Source organism: Phyllobates terribilis, unplaced genomic scaffold (assembly GCF_046119375.1).
Source record: "Phyllobates terribilis strain yellow unplaced genomic scaffold, ASM4611937v1 Scaffold_1__5_contigs__length_1240528914, whole genome shotgun sequence".
Lineage (NCBI taxonomy): Eukaryota > Metazoa > Chordata > Amphibia > Anura > Dendrobatidae > Phyllobates > Phyllobates terribilis.
The window spans coordinates 180,381,438-180,404,550 of NW_027362761.1; the positions used below are offsets into that span (position 1 = coordinate 180,381,438).

Below are 23,113 nucleotides of genomic sequence, written 5' to 3' on the forward strand. Positions count from 1 at the left end.
TTTTGGGGGGGGGGGGAGCCCAATTCTGACCTTTGCTATGGGGTCACATAATTTCTACAAATGACCTTGGCTTCTACTATGAAAATGATTCATGGAATAACCCATTTAAAGTTTAGTTTCAGTAGTAGGATAATGATAAATTGATACAACTATGTAAAAATGTTTCTGGTTCCTTAGCAGTGCATTGTTTAGCTTAGTTGTTCTGTGAATTCCTGACACTGTTGCAGCACAGTATGGAAATTTTACAGGTGTCATAGGGCAAAGTCAAAAGATGTAAGCACAAGATAATTGATATCTTTTACAAGGAATAGGGTTGGGCAAGAGTACTGTCTTACACAAGGAGGCCTAACATGACACAAACAAGTCCTGTGAGTAGAACAAGTGAAACACTAGAACATAACGAATAAGCACTACTCAGGAAACATGACAAACCAGTTCGGCTGAATGACACTGTGAATGCAGGACTATTCTTCCACATTGCTCACTTCAGGGTCTGCTGATTTGTTAAGAAATTAAATTGTGCTGCCATGGCTTCAGGTAAAAATAATATTACTTTTCCTATATTGATTTTCAGAAGGCTTTTCTAACTGTAGCGTTCTACTTTCTTAACAAAGCTGCTCATGAATGATAAGGAGGGACATATTGTAAGCAGCATGGGATTGCATGTACATATAATGTGGTTCTGCATTAAGTTGCAATTGTAGAAGACATTTTATAAAGATGGTAAAATAAGTACAATAATGTGTATGTATGTATGTGTATATAAATAAAATTGCTAAAAATTTCAATACATTTAAAAAAAAATAATTTTTACATATAGCTGGTAAATTCTAATACATTTCTAAAACTATGTTATATGAATTACCTTACTTTAATTTTATTCCTTTATTAATTTATCATCATCCCATTCCCTTATCATGCTTACAGTGTCCATTTTAGGACATGATCAGATATCAAAATCAAACATCAGAATGATGTCAGTTTGAGGCTAAATACCCTGTCTGAGAACTGAATTTGATAAGTGATTCTGATAAGTGATTCTGACGAGTGATTTTGACGAGTGATTCTGACGAGTGATTCTGACAAGTGATTTTGACGAGTGATTCTGACGAGTGATTTTGACGAGTGATTTTGACGAGTGATTCTGACGAGTGTTTCTGACGAGTGATTTTGACGAGTGATTCTGACAAGTGATTCTGACAAGTGATTTTGACAAATGATTCTGACAAGTGATTTTGACAAGTGATTCTGACAAGTGACTTTGACAAATGACTTTTACAACTGTAATAATAATAATAATAATAATAAAAAAAAAAAAATGTAACCGTTTGCTGATGGGACTTGAACCCAAACTTCTGTGTCTCACAGCCTGTGCACTAACTACTGAGCTATAAACTCAGCTGTAAAAATCTAGGAGTTCTATTTGCTTATATGATTTTCAGTGCAAACTTGTCTAAAACTCATTGGGACTTATGCACAGACTGCAAGCAAGCCAAATTCAAATGATGTTTGATTTTGATGTGTGAGTCTGATGTCTGACTTTCTTCAAACATCAGAATCAGAATCACAATGACTTTTAGTCACCCTGAGTATTTTCATGGTTAATCTCATAAGACAAGAAAAGCTATCAGTTAGTATCACTTGACTGGATAGTTTAATGGAAAGGCATCAGTCTCTGAAACTACAGTGTTAGAGTTCAAATCCTGATAGGAATAAGATTTTTTTTTTTATTATTATTATGGCTATTAAGCACACAAACTACAGGGGTGTTTTACTTTTAATATCTGACACTCTGATTGTCATCCTGATGTGTTAAGAATTTCAAACATGTTAAATTACATAGCAAAAGTAAAGGGACTTTTCTATGTGTGTGTGTTTATTACTTTTCACTATGGGGTTAGTAATGGGGGTGTCTGATATACGCCTCTTCATTACTAACCCCGAGGCTTGATGTCAGCGGACATTACACAGCTGACATCAACCTAAACACCTTTACCCTGCTTGCCAACACACCAGGGTAAGTGGGAAGAGCTGAGGCTAAGCGCCAAAATTGGCGCATCCAATGGATGCACCATTCGTGGGGCGGCTGAGGACAGGTGTTATTAGTCTGGGAGGGGGCCTATATCAATGGCCTCTTCCCAGACTATTAGTATCAACCCGCAGCTGTCTGCTTAGCCTTTGCTGGTTATTAAGAATAGGGGGACCACGTGTCATTTTTTATGGGTCCCCCTTTTAAATAACCAGTACAGGCTCAGTAGACAGCTGTGAGCTGATGTTATAAGCCTGGGAATGTCCATGTTTATTGCCCCCTTCCCAGAATAATAGCACCAGCCCAAGCTGTCTGCTTTCCCTCAGCTGGTTATTAAAAACTAGCTATTGAACCTATTCTACACCCGGGTGGTGAGCATTTTTATTGGTACATTTCTGGTACCATTTTTTTTAAGACACTGTGTCTGCGAATTTGCATACACAGTGTCTTCAATAAAATGGTGCCGGAGATCGTGATATGTGCACGCGCTGACTGTGGCACCATTTTATTGAAGTAATTTACTACAATTTCAACATAGCAGTGTGCATGTGCCGGCCATAGGTATAATGGTGATTTCTATCTCCCAAAATAACACTGTTAACGTGCAGATATGCGGTTAATCTGCAGGTTAATAGTGTTAATATTATGCTGCCTGGCGCCTGCATGCAACCGAATGCAGCCAGAAGAAAATTAACTTTATTCTAGAGATGCGCAAACATGTTTGGATAACGTTTGTTTTTTTCAAATTCGGCATGAACATTGCACATTCAGATTCGTAATCAGACACCCGAGCGTTTTTACTGAAAATCGGTCCAATTCAGCAAAAGTGCGGTAAATGATCATGTTTCCACTACTGTATTTTTTATGACTTTGGCTAGGATAGTGGTGCTGTATGATGAAGGGAGGGACTTGTTTGATGAGGGAAGAGGTTGGGGCGAGGTCAGAATATCGGTGGACTGTTAATCTTAATTAATTTATTTTTTCTTAACTTAATGTGTGGAGATTCTGGCAATCCAGTCAGTGTGCAGGAACCATCCACAACATCCAGACACAAGGCCTTCTGTCATTGGCTGCTGATGTCACATGCATGTTCCTCTCCATATAAAGAGAGAACATGTTATTTTAGCTACATTTTGTCAGTGTAACAGCGCAGAGAGGCTGCTCCTGCTGTTGCTACTGGATACTGAGAGATTGAGATAGCTATCTAGGCTGCTGCATGTAAGTCAGATAGTTTAGATAGATAGTTACCTTTGTGGCTGTGAAATTGACTTTCCAGCAGATCAATCACTTTTGCTATTAGTGTGATCCAGACAGAGACACCAGACCACATTTCAGCATAGAACTCTGTTGTGCTGATATTGTGATCCATGCAGGAGTACACCTCTGAAACTCTATTTTCCTCTGTTTCCACCATGCTACATAAAGCAGGCCACATCTGAGCTTGTAATTCTTTTGCGTTGAGATTCAGCTGTATCCAGGGACCCACAGAAAAACAATCTATTTTTTTCTGTTACTACCATGCTACATAAAGCACGCCACATCTCAGCTTGTAATTTTTTTGTGTAGAGATTCAGCTGTATCCAGGGCTCAGCCACAGTAAAAATAAATATAATTTTTTATTTTACTACCGTGATACATACAGCAGGCCACATATCACCTTGTAATTCTTTTGCGCAAACATTCTGCTGAATCCAGGGCTCGTCGACAGTAAAAAATATAATTTCTTCCATTACTACCGTGATACATACAGCAAGCCGAATCTCAGCTTGTAATTCGTTTGCACAGTTATTCTGCTGTATCCAGGGCTTGTCCACAGTAAAAAATCTATTTTTTTCTATTACTACTGTGATACATAAAGCAGGCCACATTTCAGCTTGTCATTTTTTTGCGTAGAGATTCTCCTGTATCCAGGGCTCATCTACAGTAAAAAATCGAATTTCTTCTGTTGCTACCATGATACATACAGCAGGCCACATCTCAACTTTTAATTATTTTATCGCAGAGATTCTGCTGTATCCAGGGCCCATCCACAGTGAAAAATCGAATTTCTTCTGTTACTACCGTGATGCATAAAGCTGGCTACATCTCAGCTTCTAGTTCTTTTGTGGTGAGATTCTGCTGTATCCAGGGCCCGTCCACAGTAAAAAATCTAATTTCTTCTGTTACTACCGTTATATAAATAGCAGGCCACATCTGAGCTTCTAATTCTTTTTGCGCTGAGATTCTGCTGTATCCACAATATAAAATCAAATTTTTGGTTGCTAATAACGTGCTCCAACAACACTATCTAAGCAAATGAATGCTAATTGGTAATTTACTGACAGGTGACTCACTGGGCATAGGTTTGTTAAACAGCTGGTTAAAAGAGGGAAAGGGTACATCCAATATGAGTGGGAAAAAGCGAAGTCGTGGTGGAAGGGGCAATAAGCTTTGTGTTCAAGGTGTACATGGGGTAGATGGTAATGTTAGTGAAATTTCTACCGAACCAACATCGTCACATCCTATCCAAAGACAACTGACAAATTCTGTTACTGGACAGGCTACGCCACTCGCTTTCTTTGGCAGCCGCACAGCGGTACGCCGTGTAGATGAGGGCCAGAAAGAGCATGTGCTCCAGTGGATGGCAAACACTACATCCAGTGGCCTCTTCTCCCCTTACTCCACCTCATCATCACACACAGTACAGTCCTCAGAGGTGGCACCAAAATTATTGGGTGAGATGGGTGAGTCTGGAGAGCTGTTCACACATTTTATGCCATGGGCATCAGAGGTCTGCTCCAAAGATTCATAGACTCAAGAGGAGGAGAGCATCTGCACCGATGCCCACATTTTTTTTCTGTTAGATCAGGGGCTGGACGAAGTAGGGTCCGAGCAGAACCCTGACCCTCATCACAAGACGTTAACCTTGGGGGGAGTTGATCCTGATGAGACTCAGATACTGAAGTTCTGTCAGGGCAGGAAGAGGGTGACTTTCAGGGCGAGGAATGGGAGAACAGAGAGGATGATGGTGAGGTTGTAGATCCCACTTGGTGTTAACCCAGAGTCACACAGCTGAGGAGCTCAGCTGAGGAAGTGGAGGAGGAAGGCAAGGAGGTTACGTTGCGGCCTGCCGCACAGACATGGAGTGATGCAACCACGACGAGCACCGCATACTCAGTCACAACTGTGTCTGTGACCAGCAGCAGTCACGGGTCTGCAGCTCAGAGGGGCAGCATGGGTTGCCTAGCCTGGGCCTTTCTGAGACCACAAAGGATGACCCAACTCTTGTTATCTCCCAACTTTGCAAAAGACTTCTCAGTAGAGGGAAACATTGCAATAATTTGAATACTACATGCATGAACGGTCCCATGCACGATCAACATGCGTTAGTCTGGAAATTTCACTGCGATAAAATGCGGGCCAGAAGGCCTCACCAACCATTGGCTGCCCCATCAACCGCATCTGCTGCTTCTAATTCCTCCATCACCGTGCCAAGTGTTATTACCCAGGTCTCTGGCTGCAGAACCTCTATTGGTTTACCCGCTCCAATCAGGCTGAGAGAGAGCCCGTCAGCTGTAACAGAAGTGGACATGGCAGGTGTTTTTGCTTCACCGAGCACACAACATCTTTCTCAATCCACTGTAACATCTCCGCCTTATCCTCACTCATGGTCCAGCAGTTTGTCGTGTTCACCCTACTCCACCCTCTCTCAGCACAGCAGCCAGCCCCCGGTCCCACAGTTGTGGTCACATAAAAGATTGTTTCATCCTACAAATGCCAAAGCTAAGAGGTTGAACTCCACCATCTCCAATCTGTTGGTCACGGAAATGCTGCCTTTCCACCTGGTGGATACAGACGGTTTCTGAAAGCTGATGGCCGACGCAGTCCCCCATTACCAGTTGCCCAGTCACCATTACTTCTCTAAGAAATCTGTGCCTGTGCTACACCAGCATGTTGCAGTCAACATCACCCGTTCCTTGACTAAATCTATGTCTGCCAGGTTGTATTTCACCACAGACACCGGGATGAGTTAGCATGGCCAGGGGAGGTACATCTGACTGACAGGGCACTGGGTGACTCGAGTGGCTGTGGGGGAAGACGGGGAAGGAGCTTCTCCACAAGTCTTGGAATCCCCAAGCCTTGCGGGACAAACCTCTGTATCGAATACATCCTCCACTGCTTCTGCCTCCTCCACATCCTCTTGGGCCTCCACCTGCACCCTCAACCTCTGCCTTAATGAAACACGCATTCCAACAGTGCAGCGTGAAACCCCACCACCTCTGTAGTGCACAGCCAGGGCTCACAGCAGGCAGTGTTAAAATTACTATATCTTGGAGATTGCAGTCACACAGGTTAAGATTTGTGGACATCTATTTAGGCTGAGTTTGGGCAATGGTTGTCTCCACTGAACCTGGAAGATCGTGTATGATAACGGTGCAAACCTGTTGGCGGCCCTAGTCTGGGACAACCTCACACACGTGCCTTTCATGGCTCATGTCCTCAACCTGGTGAAACAGCAATTTCTCTGCCACTATCCTTGCCTAGATGCACTGTTGCGGAAAGGACGGTCGCTGTGTGCTCACTTCCGCCGTTCGCACCCCGCAGGACATCGACTTGCATCGATACAGAGGTCTTTGTGCATACCAGATATGCGATGTGCTGATATGGTTGAATTTCACTCTGCACATGTTGCAGTGACTGTGGCAGCAGCGACGAGCCCTAACGCAGTATCTCTAACTAGTGTTGAGCGAATTTGTTCGGCATTTCAAATTCGTGTCCGGGGTTCTGGCTTGTTCGCGTCAAAAAATCAGCTCTGCTCACGAACATCCCTGATTTGTCATGCTGTCACGCAGATGTTATCTGCGTCAATGCAAAAACTATAGCAGCAGCAACAGTGTAAGTGCGAGAAGCAATTTCTGTGAGTCGTTTCACACATTTTTTAGACCAGCTCGTGCATCAGCACAACGGAGTACAAGTCTGACACGTGGTGAATGACTGGAGAGGATCGTGCAGGAGTATCTTGAGCTCAATATCAGTACCATCAAGGAGGGTTTGGATCATTTTACATTTTGGTCTTCAAACATGGAAGAGTGGCCTGAGCTCGTCTTTCATGCCTTGGAGGTTTTATCATGCTCGGTAGCCAGCGTTCTCTCAGAGCGTGTCTTCATCGCTGTTAGTGGTGTCCTGGTGGATAAGCGAAACCGGTTGTCCCCTGAAAGTGTAGATCACCAAGCTTTCATAAAGATGTTATCTGTGTGACAGCGTGGGAAATCAGGGATGTTTGTGGGCGGAGCCGATTTTTTTGCGCGAACAAGCCAGAACCCCGAACACAAATTTGAAATGCCGAACAGATTCGCTCAACACTATCTCTAACCTGGGCCAATGCAGTACGGATGTGATGCAAACCACATTTGCGGAGTGGGCATAGATTAAGTACCACTGCACCCTTCTGCATAGTTTTGAAATGGCTACTAAGATGGCTAGTGCTGAAGATTCTGGCATCAGCATCACTATTCTGGTAATCTACATGCTGGAATAGTCTGTAGCAGAAGATAGTGGTCCAAGAGGAGGATATCGTCACACAGGCGGGTGCCAAGGCAGGATGAATTACAGCGTTCGAGGGGGACTTGTAGTACAAGGCAAACTGTTGGTAAAGCTGCAGGAGCCGAGGAACAAATGGAGGAGGATGAGGAGGAAGAGGTGATGGGTGAGCAACAGTTAGGAGATGAAGAGGATAATGATCCCCTCTCTGTTGTTCATGGTTGGCTGGAGGTGACGGAGGAAACAAGCATCAGTGTTACGCAGCCACCAACACACCATGAGCTTGGACCTCATGGAAGAGCCCAAAACATGAGTGCCTTCTTGCTGCACTATCTACAACATGATCCTCGCATTGTTAGGATTCGAAATAGTGCTGACTACTGGGTTACCACTCTGTTAGATCCACGGTACAAGAATAAATTTTGCCAGATGATTCCCACCCTGGAAAGGGACCCGCGCATGCTGGGGTATCGAAATACGTTTTTAGACATCCTTAAGAAAGATTTTCCCCAAGACAGCAGTGGGGCACACAGTGTTCATTGCAGCTCTAGACTTCCAACCTCAGGAATGTCAAAACATCAACGCAAGTCATGGTTCTCTAAGGACTCTTGCACCCCAGTCAGAGAATGTGCAAACTAGGCGATAGTGTAGGTTTTAGTGTGCTGCATTGATCTCGCGTTATTGCAGTCTGTTATTGCTTCTGTGCCTGTTGTTGCTGCTGCTGATGTTAACAATATTTTTTTGGAAATGTGAAGACTCCTGATTGGGTCTCCATCTGCTGAGTTGACTGTAGTGGAAGGGGTGTCAGTGCCCTATTATACTAGTTCTCCTCTTGTGAAATTGATGCCACTTTGATGCCATCCATGCTGCTCATCCTTCCATCCATGCTGCTCATCCATCCATCTATACTGCTCATCCATCCATCCATGCATGCTGCTCATCCATCCATCCATCCATCCATCTATCCATCCATGCTGTTCATCCATTCATCCATCCATCCATCCATCCATCCATGAAGCTCATACATCCATCCATGCTGCTGATCCTTCCATCCATCCATGCTGCTCATCCATCCATCCATGCTGCTCATCCATCCATCCATTCTGCTCATCCATCCATCCATGCTGCTCATCCATCCATCCATGCTGCTCATCCATCCATGCTGCTCATCCTTCCATCCATCCACGCTGCTCATGCATCCATCCATCTATACTGCTCATCCATCCATGCTGCTCATCCATCCAACCATGCTGCTCATCCATTCATCCATGCTGCACATCCATCCATCCATGCTGCTCATCCATCCATCCGTGTTGCTCATCCATCCATCCATCCATGCTGCTCATGCATCCATCCATGTTGCTCATCCATCCATCCATGTTGCTCATCCATCCATCCATGTTGCTCATCCATCCATCCATCCATCTATCCATGCAGCTCATCCATCTATCCATCCATGCTGCTCATCTATCCATCCAAGCTGCCCATCCATCCAAGCTGCCCATCAATCCATCCATCTATCCATCCATCCATCCATCCACAAACACTCCTACTTACCTTTCCTCTGCTTCCCTGCAGCGCGTCACCAGCGTTAAATATTTAAATAAAATTGTGTCGGAGTCAGTGCGTGCGCAAACTGCGCTGTCTGGCGCCATTTTGTTGAATACACTCTGTGCGAACTTTTGCTCAACAAAATGGCGCCGGAGATCGCGCTATGCGCAGGCGCTGACTCCGGTGCCACACTCCTCCTCCAGTCTCACCATAGATCGCAGTATGTCCTCATGGTGCCAGAGAAAGTAGTTTGTGGTCAGCGACTATGCATACCGCGATCTCTGGCACCACACTCCTCCTCCAGCTTCGTCCTCCTTCCAGACTGGGTATATCTGGGTAGTCCTTCTGTTTCTGGCCCACTGCGCAGGCACAGTGGGCTTGCGCAGTCTTTAGAGGCTTCGGAGACAAGGACACATCCCTGGTTATATTATAGATAAATGGGACCCCATGCCTTTTTTTCTTTAATTTCTTTATTTATTAGCTAAATACATGTACAGTAAGCTACACACGCACTGCACTAATTATTTATCTCACTGACATCTTTCTTACTATGCAGAGGTGGCGGCTGGTGAATGCTTTCATCAGCGTTGCCTGCTCTCGCGAGACCAGGTGTACAGTGCACTGTGAAAGTATTTGGCCCCCTTGAACTTTTCTAACTTTTGCCACATTTCTGGCTTCAAACGTACAGATATAAAATTCTAATTTTTTGGGGAAGAATCAACAACAAGTGGGACACAATCGTGAAGTGGAACAAAATTTATTGGATATTGTACACTTTTTTAACAAATTAAAAACTGAAAAGTGGGGCGTGCAATATTATTCGGCCCCCTTGAGTTAATACTTTGCAGCGTCACCTTTTGCTGCGATTACAGCTGCAAGTCGCTTGGGGTATGTCTCTATCAGTTTTGCACATCGAGAGGCTGAAATTCTTGCCCATTCTTCCTTACAAAACAGCTCGAGCTCATTGAGAATGGATGGAGGGCGTTTGTGAACAGCAGTTTTCAGCTCTTTACACAGATTCTCGATTGGATTCAGGTCTGGACTTTGACTTGGGCATTCTAACACCTAGATATGTTTATTTTTAAACCATTCCATTGTAGATTTTGCTTTATGTTTGGGATCATTGTCTTGTTGGAAGATAAATCTCTGTCCAAGGCTCAGGTCTTTTGCAGACTCCAACAGGTTTTCTTCCAGAATGGTCCTGTATTTGGCTCCGTCCAACTTCCCATCAATTTTAACCATCTTCCCTGTCCCTGCTGAAGAAAAGCAGGCCCAAACCATGATGCTGCCACAACCATGTTTGACAGTGGGGATGGTGTTTTGAGGGTGATGAGCTGTGTTGCTTTTACGCTAAACATATAGTTTTGCATTGTGGCCAAAAAGTTTGATTTTGGTTTCATCTGACCAGAGCACCTTATTCCACATGTTTGGTGTGTCTCCCAGGTGGCTTGTGGCAAACTTCAAACGAGACTTTTTATGGATATCTTTGAGAAATGGCTTTCTTCTTGCCACTCTTCCATAAAGGCCAGATTTGTGCTGTGTACGACTGATTGTTGTCCTATGGACAGACTCTCCCACCTCAGCTGTAGATCTCTGCAGTTCATCCAGAGTGATCATGGGCCTTTTGGCTGCATCTCTGATCAGTCTTCTCCTTGTTCGAGATGAAAGTTTAGAGGGACGGCCGGGTCTTGGTAGATTTGCAGTGGTCTGATACTCCTTCCATTTCAATATGATCGCTTGCACAGTGCTCCTTGAGATGTTTAAAACTTGGGAAATCTTTTTGTATACAAATCCAGCTTTAAACTTTGCCACAACAGTATCTCGGACCTGCCTGGTGTGTTCCTTGGTCTTCATGGTTCTCTCTGCACTTGAAACAGAACCCTGAGACTATCACAGAGCAGGTGCATTTATACGGAGACTTGATTACACACAGGTGGATTCTATGTATCATTACTAGTGTTGAGCGAACATGCTCGACACTGCTTGGTACTCACCCGAGCATCACGCTACTCGGGATGTTCGGCGAGCACCGAGCATTTCCGGGTTACTCGGGCGGGAGCTCGGGTCTCCGCCCTGCATGTTTGGCACTCTTTACAGAGCCAATGAACATGCAGGGATTGCCAGCCAGTCACTGTAATGCTGCAGCCATGTTGGTTGTGGGCATTACAGTGATTGGCTGGCCTCACAGCGTCACCTCGAGTATTTAAAACGGGGCGCCGCCATCTTGGACACAGTCGCTCCGGATTAGACAGTGTAGGGACAGCGCTGCTTATTTAGGGAGAGATATAAACTGCAAAATAGTTAGTGAAGGGTCTGTAAAGGCTGCCAGAACAAAGAAACAGTCCTTTTCAGGACTAATATCCATCCCAGATACCAGGCAGGCAGGCTGTATAGGAGACACAGTGGTTATACCAGCAAACGCTGCATTACAGTCCTGTGTGCTCCTGTTGCTGAAATTGCTGGACTTAGCACCAGGTGTCGGGGGCCAGGAAAAATCCTTTTTTTTTCATCTAAATCCTCCTTTTTTTTTCCTCCTTCACACTGTACAAATACCCGTCTTATTAACCTTTTGGTGTGTCCCCCCCCCCCAAAAAAAAGCGTGTCTCTGATTTTTCAGACACAAATATAACTGTTGAAAATAGTCTGGTGTAGGCTAGAGAAACAGAAGTGTTGTTTTGCACTTCCACGGTTCAAACCTCTGTATTATCCATTTTGGGCCATTTGTATCTAAAAAAAAAAACAGTTTGAGTGTGTCGCTCACTGTTCAGCCGCAAATATCTCTATTTAAAAAAGTGTGGTATACCCCAGTAAACAATAACTGTGGTTTTGCCATCCCACGGTAAAAAATCTCTATTATTCAGGTTTTGGTAGTTTTTTTCCGTAAAGAAAAACAGTAGTGTCTCCTGACTGTTGTGACACAAAAATATATCTGTTGAAAATAGTCTTTTGCAGGCCCGACATCCCAGTGTGGTTTCGCAGTTCCATGGGTCAAATCGCTGTACTATCCAGTTTTGGGCCTTTGGTATCTAAAAAAAAAGCAGTTTGAGTGTGTCGCTCACTGTTCAGCCGCAAATATCTCTATTTAAAAAAGTGTGGCATACCCCAGTAAACAATAACTGTGGTTTTGCCATCCCACGGTAAAAAAATCACTATTATTCTGCTTTTGGCAGTTTTTTCCGTAAAGAAAAACAGTAGTGTCTCCTGACTGTTGTGACACAAAAATATATCTGTTGAAAATAGTCTTGTGTAGGCCCTTCATCCCAGTGTGGTTTCGCATTTCCACGGGTCAAATCGCTGTACTATCCAGTTTTGGGCCTTTGGTATCTAAAAAAAAAAGCAGTTTGAGTGTGTCGCTCACTGTTCAGCCGCAAATATCTCTATTTAAAAAAGTGTGGTATACCCCAGTAAACAATAACTGTGGTTTTGCCATCCCACGGTAAAAAATCTCTATTATTCAGCTTTTGGTAGTTTTTTCCGTAAAGAAAAACAGTAGTGTCTCCTGACTGTTGTGACACAAAAATATATCTGTTGAAAATAGTCTTGTGTAGGCCCGACATCCCAGTGTGGTTTCGCAGTTCCACGGGTCAAATCGCTGTACTATCCAGTTTTGGGCCTTTGGTATAAAAAAAAAAAGCAGTTTGAGTGTGTCGCTCACTGTTCAGCCGCAAATATCTCTATTTAAAAAAGTGTGGTATACCCCAGTAAACAATAACTGTGGTTTTGCCATCCCACGATAAAAAATCTCTATTATTCAGCTTTTGGTAGTTTTTTCCGTAAAGAAAAACAGTAGTGTCTCCTGACTGTTGTGACACAAAAATATATCTGTTGAAAATAGTCTTGTGTAGGCCCGACATCCCAGTGTGGTTTCGCAGTTCCACGGGTCAAATCGCTGTACTATCCAGTTTTGGGCCTTTGGTATAAAAAAAAAAAGCAGTTTGAGTGTGTCGCTCACTGTTCAGCCGCAAATATCTCTATTAAAAAAAGTGTGGTATACCCCAGTAAACAATAACTGTGGTTTTGCCATCCCACGATAAAAAATCTCTATTATTCAGCTTTTGGTAGTTTTTTCCGTAAAGAAAAACAGTAGTGTCTCCTGACTGTTGTGACACAAAAATATATCTGTTGAAAATAGTCTTGTGTAGGCCCGACATCCCAGTGTGGTTTCGCAGTTCCACGGGTCAAATCGCTGTACTATCCAGTTTTGGGCCTTTGGTATCTAAAAAAAAAGCAGTTTGAGTGTGTCGCTCACTGTTCAGCTGCAAATATCTTTATTTAAAAAAGTGTGGTATACCCCAGTAAACAATAACTGTGGTTTTCCTCTTCCACGGTTCTAATCTACTCTTTATTACCCTTTTTCCATTGATAGTGCAAGTGTAAGCTATTTTACTTCATTTACAATGGGCAAGGCGCGTGGCAAGGGACGTGGAAGTGGACGTTCTGGTGATGGTTCGTGCAGAGGAAGGGGCCGTGGCCAAGGTGAAAATGTGCCACAACCAACAGCCACATCTTCTCGCTCCCACTTCTTGACCGAATTACTAGAGAAGCACAGAACAACACCAGTATTGAGAACTGATCAGTGTGAACAGGTTATTAATTGGATAGCAGATAATACTTCCAGTTACCTGGGCACCACCACCTCCGGTCTGTCTTCCACACGGTCAACTCTTAGTAGCCGTGAGTCTCGACCGCATACTCCTCCTCACCCTGATGCTCCTTCCTCCCACCTTGCCGAGTGTCGTCAGACAGCAAGTGATCCCACACTTGGACACTCTGAAGAGCTGTTCACTGGTCCATTTCCATATTTGGGCCCCTCGCATGATACGCTTGAAGTGGTGGAAGAGGAGATCCCATGTTGCGATGCCCATATATTTGAACAGCCACGGCCACAGGAAGTCGACGTTGGCAATCTGTCACAAGAGGTGGACGATGACGAGACACAATTGCCAGGAAGTGAGGAAAAGGATTGTGGTGCGCAAGTGGAATAGGAGGAGGTGGTGGATGATCTAGTAACTGATCCAACGTGGAAGGAGGACATGCAGAGTGAGGCCTGCAGCACACAGGGGGAGGGAGGCAGAGTACCCCAACAGGCAGGAAGAAGCAGTGTGGTGGCCGCAGACAGAAGGCAAGCAACCGTTCCCCGTAACACCAACACGAGGGACGTTGCCAGTACAAGCAGTAGGTCTTCCAGAGTCTGGAATTTTTTTAAAGACTCTGCTGATAACCCCAAAAAGGCCATATGTTCCACCTGCCGTGCCAGCATCAGCAGGGGTGACAAAACTACCAGCCTGACCACCACCAGCATGATCAGGCACATGGCAGCAAAGCACCCGACTTTGTGGGGCGAAACCCAGGGTCCACGACCAGTGTCAGCGGGTGTCACCACTGCTTCTTCCACTGTTGTGCGTGCAATAGAACCCCCTGTTGTGTGTGCAAGGCAATCCCCTGTCCATACTGCATGTAAATATGCCCCCTCCTCTCAGTCTTCACTTGTTATGGCAGTTTCTCAAGAAACAGCATCAACGTCCACGTCCACGTCCCACCGCAGCGTTCAATTGTCCATATCCCAGACCTTTGAAAGAAAGCGGAAATTCGAAGCTAACGCCCCACAGGCCACAGTCCTAAATTCGCACATTTCACGACTGCTTGCATTGGAAATGCTGCCTTTTAGGCTGGTGGAGACGGAATCCTTCCGCAATCTTATGGCAGTGGCCGTCCCTCGGTACTCGGTCCCCAGCCGACACTATTTTGCCCGGTGTGCCATCCCCGCACTACACAAGCACGTGTCCCAAAGCATCTGCCGTGCCCTCAACAACGCAGTTACTGGGAGAGTCCCCCTGACAACGGACACGTGGACAAGTGCTTGTGGCCAGGGACGGTACATCTCTCTGACGGCACACTGGGTAAACATAGTGGAAGCCGGGACCCAGTCGGACCTTGGGACGGAACACATCTTCCCCACACCGAGGATTGCGGGCCCTATGTCAGTCAGAGTTGCCCCCACAGTGTACAGCTCCTGCGCATCCTCCTCCTCCTCCTCATGTTCAGCCTCCATCTCAGATATCACCACATCAGTTACAAGCTGGAAGCATTGCAGTACTGCCTCCGCCAAGCGGCAACAGGCTGTGCTGAAACTCATAAGCTTAGGTGATAAACCTCACACTGCTTGTGAGTTGTGGATAGCTGTGAAAGAGCAGGCAGATCTGTGGCTGAGACAGCTGAACCTACATCCCGGCATGGTCGTGTGTGACAAAGGCCGTAACCTGGTGGCGGCTCTGAGGCGAGGTGAGATCACACACGTACCATGTCTGGCTCATGTGCTTAACCTCGTGGTTCAGCGGTTTCTTAAATCGTACCCCGAGTTGCTAGATCTGCTCGTGAAAGTACGCTGCCTGTCAGCTCATTTTCGCAAGTCGGCTACAGCTTCCGCCGCCCTTGCTGTGTTGCAGCAGCGTTTGCAGCTTCCGGCACACCGACTGGTGTGTGATGTCCCCACACGTTGGAACTCTACCCTCCACATGTTGCAAAGGATTTGTGAGCAGAAGTGAGCAGTTGTGGAGTACCAGCTGCAACAAGGCCGTCTATATTCAGGTCAGACTCCACACATAAGACCTCAGGAGTGGACCTGGATGTCTGACATATGTACCATCCTGACAAACTTTGAGGAGGCCACCAAGATGGTGAGTGGCGATGACGCCATCATTAGTGTCAGCATCCCACTTGTCTGTCTTTTGCAACGCTCTCTGCAGAGAATTAAAGAGGACGCATTGCAGCCAGAGTATGATGAGATGGATCAAGAAGCCGTAGCGGGCGATTACACACAGCCCAGCCTCATCTCATCCCAACATGCATTGGGGGACAATGAGGGAGAGGAGGAGGAGGAGGAGGAAGAACAGGAGCTGCTATCATGCGTTGTAGACGGTAGTACCTGTACAAGTGTCATACCGTCGGTTCAGCGTGGGTGGCCTGAGGACAGGGGGGAGGAGGAAGAGGAGGAGGAGGAGGAGGAGAGCATGGTCAGTCGTCATCTTGGTGAGGACACGGAAATCTTGCCCGTTACCAGTCTGGCACGCATGGCTGACTTTATGTTACGCTGCCTTAACCGTGACCCTCGCGTTGTCAAAATGTTAGGTGACAGTCATTACTGGTTGGTGACACTTGTAGACCCCCGCTACAAGGAGAACTTTCACTCTCTTATTCCTGAGGTGGAGAGGTCTACAAAAATGGGGCAATACCAGAAGGCCCATGCTGCAGAACTCTTAAAAAAATTCCCATCTGAACACGCTAGCGGCAGAGGTCACAGTTCGTTGCCCAACCAAGGCGTACAGGCGAGAGAGATGCAACTCCAATCCAGCAGAGACAGGGGAACACTGTCAACGTTCTGGGACAGTTTTCTGACACCCGCCCAGCTTACAGGCCCTGAGGCGCGGGGTATTCTCACAAGGAGTGGAAAGTTTCAAAAGATGGTGAGGGAGTACCTTGCCGATCGTACCAGCGTCCTCCGTGATTCCTTTGTGCCTTTTAATTATTGGGTATCCAAGCTGGACACTTGGAATGAACTCGCTCTGTACGCCTTGGAGGTCCTGGCCTGCCCTGCCGCTAGCGTGTTATCGGAGCGTGTTTTTAGTGCCGCTGGGGGAATTATAACTGATAAGCGCACTCGCCTGTCAACTGACAATGCTGACAAGCTGACCCTTATCAAAATGAACAAGGGCTGGATTGGGCCAGACTTCTCATCATCACCAAATGACAGCAGAGTAACATAAAGTCAAATCCACTGTGTTATTTCGGGAGGTGTATTCACATGCACCGCTTCACACCCACACATGAGTATACGCTTCCTCGTTTCGGCTGTTTAATCTTCTTCTCCTTATCCTCAGCCTCCACCACCACTATACCACCAGGGTGCCAGCATTGCAAGTTCCTCCGTCCTTATTTTTGGCAGCTTTTGCTTGCAAGGCATAAGCAAATACTATGGGACACCCACTCCCCAATAATGGGACTTATGTTTGTAATATGCTGTACTGCATGGCTCTTGTAAGGGGCATTGCAAGTTGCTCCGTCCTAATTTCTGGCAGCTTTTGCTGGGAAAGCATAAGCAGATACTTTGGGACACCCACTCCCCAATAATGGGACTTATGTTTGTAATATGCTGTACTGCATGGCTCTTGTAAGGGGCATTGCAAGTTGCTCCATCCTAATTTTTGGCAGCTTTTGCTGGGAAAGCATAAGCAAATACTATGGGACACCCACTCCCCAATAATGGGACTTATGTTTGTAATATGCTGTACTGCATGGCTCTTGTAAGGGGCATTGCAAGTTGCTCCGTCCTAATTTTTAGCAGCTTTTGCTGGGAAAGTATAAGCAAATTATTTGGGACACCCACTCCCCAATAATGGGACTTATGTTTGTAATATGCTGTACTGCATGGCTCTTGTAAGGGGCATTGCAAGTTGCTCCATCCTAATTTTTGGCAGCTTTTGCAGGGAAAGCATAAGCAAATACTATGGGACACCCACTCCCCAATAATGGGACTTATGTTTGTAATATGCTGTACTGCATGGCTCTTGTAAGGGGCATTGCAAGTTGCTCCGTCTTAATTTTTGGCAGCTTTTGCTGGGAAAGCATAAACAAATACTATGGGACACCCACTCCTCAATAATGGGACTTATGTTTGTAATATGCTGTACTGCATGGCTCTTGTAAGGGGCATTGCAAGTTGCTCCGTCCTAATTTTTGGCAGCTTTTGCTTGGAAAGCATAAGCAAATACTATGGGACACCCACTCCCCAATAATGGGACTTATGTTTGTAATATGCTGCACTGAATGGCTCTTGTAAGGGGCATTGCAAGTTGCTCCGTCCTAATTTTTGGCAGCTTTTGCTGGGAAAGCATAAGCAAATACTATGGGACACCCACTCCCCAATAATGGGACTTATGTTTGTAATATGCTGTACTGCATGGCTCTTGTAAGGGGCATTGCAAGTTGCTCCGTCCTAATTTTTGGCAGCTTTTGCTGGGAAAGCATAAGCAAATACTATGGGACACCCACTCCCCAGTAATGGGACTTATGTTTGTAATATGCTGTACTGCAAGGCTCTTGTAAGGGGCATTGCAATTTGCTCCGTCCTAATTTTTGGCAGCTTTTGCTGGGAAAGCATAAGCAAATACTATAGGACACCCACTCCCCAATAATGGCACTTATGTTTGTAATATGCTGTACTGCATGGCTCTTGTAAGGGGCATTGCAAGTTGCTCCGTCCTAATTTTTGGCAGCTTTTGCTGGGAAAGCATAAGAAAATACCATGGGACACCCACTCCCCAATAATGGGACTTATGTTTGTAATATGCTGTACTGCATGGCTCTTGTAAGGGGCATTGCAAGCTGCTCCGTCCTAATTTTTGGCAGCTTTTGCTGGGAAAGCATAAGCAAATACTATGGGACACCCACTCCCCAATAATGGGACTTATGTTTGTAATTAGAGATGAGCGTTGTTCTACTCGAACTGTTCGCCAATCTCAAATTCGAGCTGTTTTGGGCGGTGTTCGAGCCGTTCGGCGAACACGAACGATTTGAGAAAAATTCGGCTGTTCGAGGTTATGTTCGATAACTGTTCGTGCACCAAAATCATAACTGGATTTTTTCTCAGTAATGATGAAAATTAATGTTAATACGCAGTTTCAGTGTACAGCGGGGTGGGGGGAGGGGCAGGGGATGGATCTCTGCAGGAATAATGAAGATCTCCATTTTTTTTTCTCTTTCCCGCATTTGCAGTGGGGAGGTGCAGTCTGTCAGCCTTTCAGCAGCGCACACACGGAGCGAACTGCTGTTTTTCACACAAGCAAGGGCATGTGTCATTGGCAGTGTATGTCACATGTCCTTGCCCTATAAGACCAAGCCATTTTCCCCGTCGCCACCATTTTCTCACTGCTGCAGCTGCGTGTTAGACGGCACCGCTGTTGCTGTGTGCGCTATACCTTGTTAATTTCAAGCCAATTTTCGCACAAATCTACAGATAGCTTGGGAGTAGGGAATAGTTGTGATTGCAGTCCTTTTAAGGACTAGGTGACAGCATTTCCTACGACTTTTATCAGGCAGGTCTGTGCTCTTAAATAGATAGATTGTGGGAGTAAAGACTAATTGTAATTGCAGTCCTTTTCAGGACTAGGTTACATCAGTTCCTGTCAGTTTTTGCCAGGCAGGTCTGTGCCAGTGCTGTGCAAGTTTTTTTCACAGCATTTGGCTGAATCTAGCAAAGCTAATCCTTTTTGGCCTATTGCAGAGTGTGTTAGTCAGTGGAGTAGCCTATCTGTGTTGCAAGATACACCACCTGTGTATAGAATACCAATTTTTTTACTGCACCTAGTGAAGTAAAATCTTTTGGGCATAGTATCATTCTATTAGTCCATCTATACTGACCTCCATCAGGTTGCAAATTGAATATAATTTTTTTCTGCATCTAGCTCTGAAAAAATATTTGGGCTTCTAGCAGTGTGTGGGACTTGTTCTATTAGTCCATCTATACTGACCTCCATCAGGTTGCAAACGGAATATAATTTTTTTCTGCATCTAGCTCTGAAAAAATATTTGGCCTTCTAGCAGTGTGTGGGACTTTCTCTAATAGTCCATCTATACTGACCTCCATCAGGTTGCAAATTAAAAATAATTTTTATCTGCATCTAGCTCGGAAAAAATATTTGGCCTTCTAGCAGTGTGTGGGACTTTCTCTATTAGTCCATCTATACTGACCTCCATCAGGTTGCAAATTAAAAATAATTTTTAGCTGCATCTACCTCTGAAAAAATATTGGGCTTCTAGCTGTGTGTGGGACTTGTTCTATTAATCCATTTATACAGACCTCCATCAGGTTGCAAACTGAATATATTTTTTTTCTGCATCTACCTCTGAAAAAATATTGGCCTTCTAGCTGTGTGTGGGACTTGTTCTATTAATCCATCTATACAGACCTCCATCAGGTTGCAAACTGAATATAATTTTTTTCTGCATCTAGCTCTGAAAAAATATTTGGCCTTCTAGCAGTGTGTGGGACTTTCTCTATTAGTCCATCTATACTGACCTCCATCAGGTTGCAAATTAAAAATAATTTTTATCTGCATCTAGCTCTGAAAAAATATTTGGCCTTCTAGCAGTGTGTGGGACTTTCTCTATTAGTCCATCTATACTGACCTCCATCAGGTTGCAAATTAAAAATAATTTTTTATCTGCATCTAGCTCTGAAACAATATTTGGCCTTCTAGCAGTGTGTGGGACTTTCTCTATTAGTCCATCTATACTGACCTCCATCAGGTTGCAAACTGAATATATTTTTTTTCTGCATCTGCCTCTGAAAAAATATTGGGCTTCTAGCTGTGTGTGGGACTTGTTCTATTAATCCATCTATACAGACCTCCATCAGGTTGCAAACTGAATATAATTTTTTTCTGCATCTACCTCTGAAAAAATATTTGGGCTTCTAGCTGTGTGTGGGACTTGTTCTTTTAGTCCATCTATACTGACCTCCATCAGGTTGCAAACTGAATACAATTTTTTTCTGCATCTAGCTCTGAAAAAATATTTGGCCTTCTAGCAGTGTGTGGGACTTTCTCTATTAGTCCATCTATACTGACCTCCATCAGGTTGCAAATTAAAAATAATTTTTATCTGCATCTAGCTCTGAAAAAATATTTGGCCTTCTAGCAGTGTGTGGGACTTTCTCTATTAGTCCATCTATACTGACCTCCATCAGGTTGCAAATTAAAAATTATTTTTTGTCTGCATCTAGCTCTGAAAAAATATTTGGCCTTCTAGCAGTGTGTGGGATTTTCTCTATTAGTCCATCTATACTGACCTCCATCAGGTTGCAAACTGAATATATTTTTTTTCTGCATCTACCTCTGAAAAAATATTGGGCTTCTAGCTGTGTGTTGGACTTGTTCTATTAATCCATCTATACAGACCTCCATCAGGTTGCAAAGTGAATATAATTTTTTTCTGCATCTACCTCTGGAAAAATATTTGGCCTTCTAGCAGTGTGTGGGACTTTCTCTATTAGTCCATCTATACTGACCTCCATCAGGTTGCAAATTAAAAATAATTTTTATCTGCATCTAGCTCTGAAAAAATATTTGGCCTCCTAGCAGTGTGTGGGACTTTCTCTATTAGTCCATCTATACTGACCTCCATCAGGTTGCAAACTGAATATATTTTTTTTCTGCATCTACCTCTGAAAAAATATTTGGGCTTCTAGCTGTGTGTGGGACTTGTTCTATTAGTCCATCTATACTGACCTCCATCAGGTTGCAAATCGAATATAATTTTTTTCTGCATCTAACCCAGCCAATAGTTTTGGCCTAATACCACAGTTTGGCCACTCAGCTCTGCTCGGTTCCTATCCATTGTTTTTTTGTGCAAACAACTCCAGAGTTGTGAATTAGTTAACCACCAAAATGAGTGGAAAAAGGCCTGCTGCTGGTGGAAAGGGGAATAGGCGTGTTGGGAAGGGGAAAAAAGGTTGTGTCCGTGGGGTAGGTTTTAAAGCAACAGTAACATCTGCAGAAGAAAGACCATCTTCCAGCCAAACTAAAATGTCTACTTCTTTTAGCAGACAATGTGATAAGATCCCTTTCTTACGGCCATGTCAATCGCTACAAATTCCAGATGAGGCACAAAAACAGCAGGTGCTTCAACGGATATCAAGTGCTCCTTTAAGTGGGCTCTCCTCCACATCAACTTCAACATCACAAATACTCCAGTCCTCAAAGGTGTCACCCCAATCGCACTTGCTTCCTCACAGCTCCCAAATCTCCAGCTGCCCGTCTGAGTATGAGGTAGAACAGATGGTTGAGTCTGCAGAGCTGTTTACTCATACTATAGCCTGGGAATCAGAGGTCGTCTCCAGCGCTTCTGTGAATCCAGACGAGGAAATGATCTGCACTGATGCCCAGAATCTTTATGAGTCGGATCCAGGACCAGACGCAGAAGGTTCTGACCATAATGTAGACCCTCATTCCCAAACTGTAACTCCTGTTGGTGGAGACAATGAGGAAGACGATGATGAGACTCAAATACCTGATTGGAGCGACAACTTTAGTTTTTTGTCAGGGCAGGAACAGGTTGGCTCTGAGGACGACGGGTGTGATAACGCACAGGGTGATGATGATGAGGTTGGAGATCCCACTTACTGTCAACCCACAGTCAGCCAAGAGATGAGGTCAGCAGAGGAGGTGGAGGAAGATGCTAGTGACGACGAGGTCAGGTTGCGCCTTCCTGGACAGAGACGTAGTACTGGAAGCACATCAACAACTGCATCCTCAAACACAACTCTGCCTCTCACCACAAGTCGTGGTGGCTCTTCAGGTCGCATGGGTGCTAAGCCTTGCATAGCCTGGGCATTTTTTCAGATCGATAAAGATGACCCAACTCATGTTATCTGTAACATTTGTCAGCAAAAGCTAAGTAGAGGCCAAAAAATACATAGTTTGAGTACTTCATGCATGAACCGGCACATGGACATGAAGCATAAGTTGCAGTGGGAAGCTCAGTGTGCTACAATGCGGCCTAGCCGGCCGGGCCAACCACCGTCTGCCATATCTTGTGCATCCGCGGCCTCTTCATCCTCTGTGACTGGGGGGACAGCAGTCACACCTGTTTTGGGGCGCAGACCTGCCACCTCTTTACCCGCAACAACCAGCGTGATTGGCAGGTCATCATTTTCTTTGGAGGTGGTAACACCAGCTGGTGTTGAGCGCTGTCCGACATCGATAGCACCACCTTTGGATCAAGGCAACCTAACATGTCCGCCTGCATCTTCCTCACAGACCGGCAGTTTGCCGGGGACACCCTTATCAACCCCGTCTAAGCACAATAGCCAGCCCTCGGTCCCTCAGATGTGGACAAGTAAAAGACCATTTCCTCCTAGCCATGAGAAAGCTAAGAGGTTAAATTTCACCATCTGCAAGCTCTTGGCTACAGAAATGCTGCCTTTCCGCCTGGTGGACACAGAGGATTTTCGAGACC

The 23,113-nt window shown here is 45.0% G+C and overlaps 1 pseudogene; it reads left to right on the forward strand.

Annotated features, from left to right (window-relative positions):
• The first annotated feature begins 339 nt into the window (after positions 1–339).
• LOC141252801 (cytochrome P450 1A1-like) overlaps positions 340–23,113 on the forward strand; it is a 56,581-nt pseudogene continuing 33,807 nt past the window's right edge.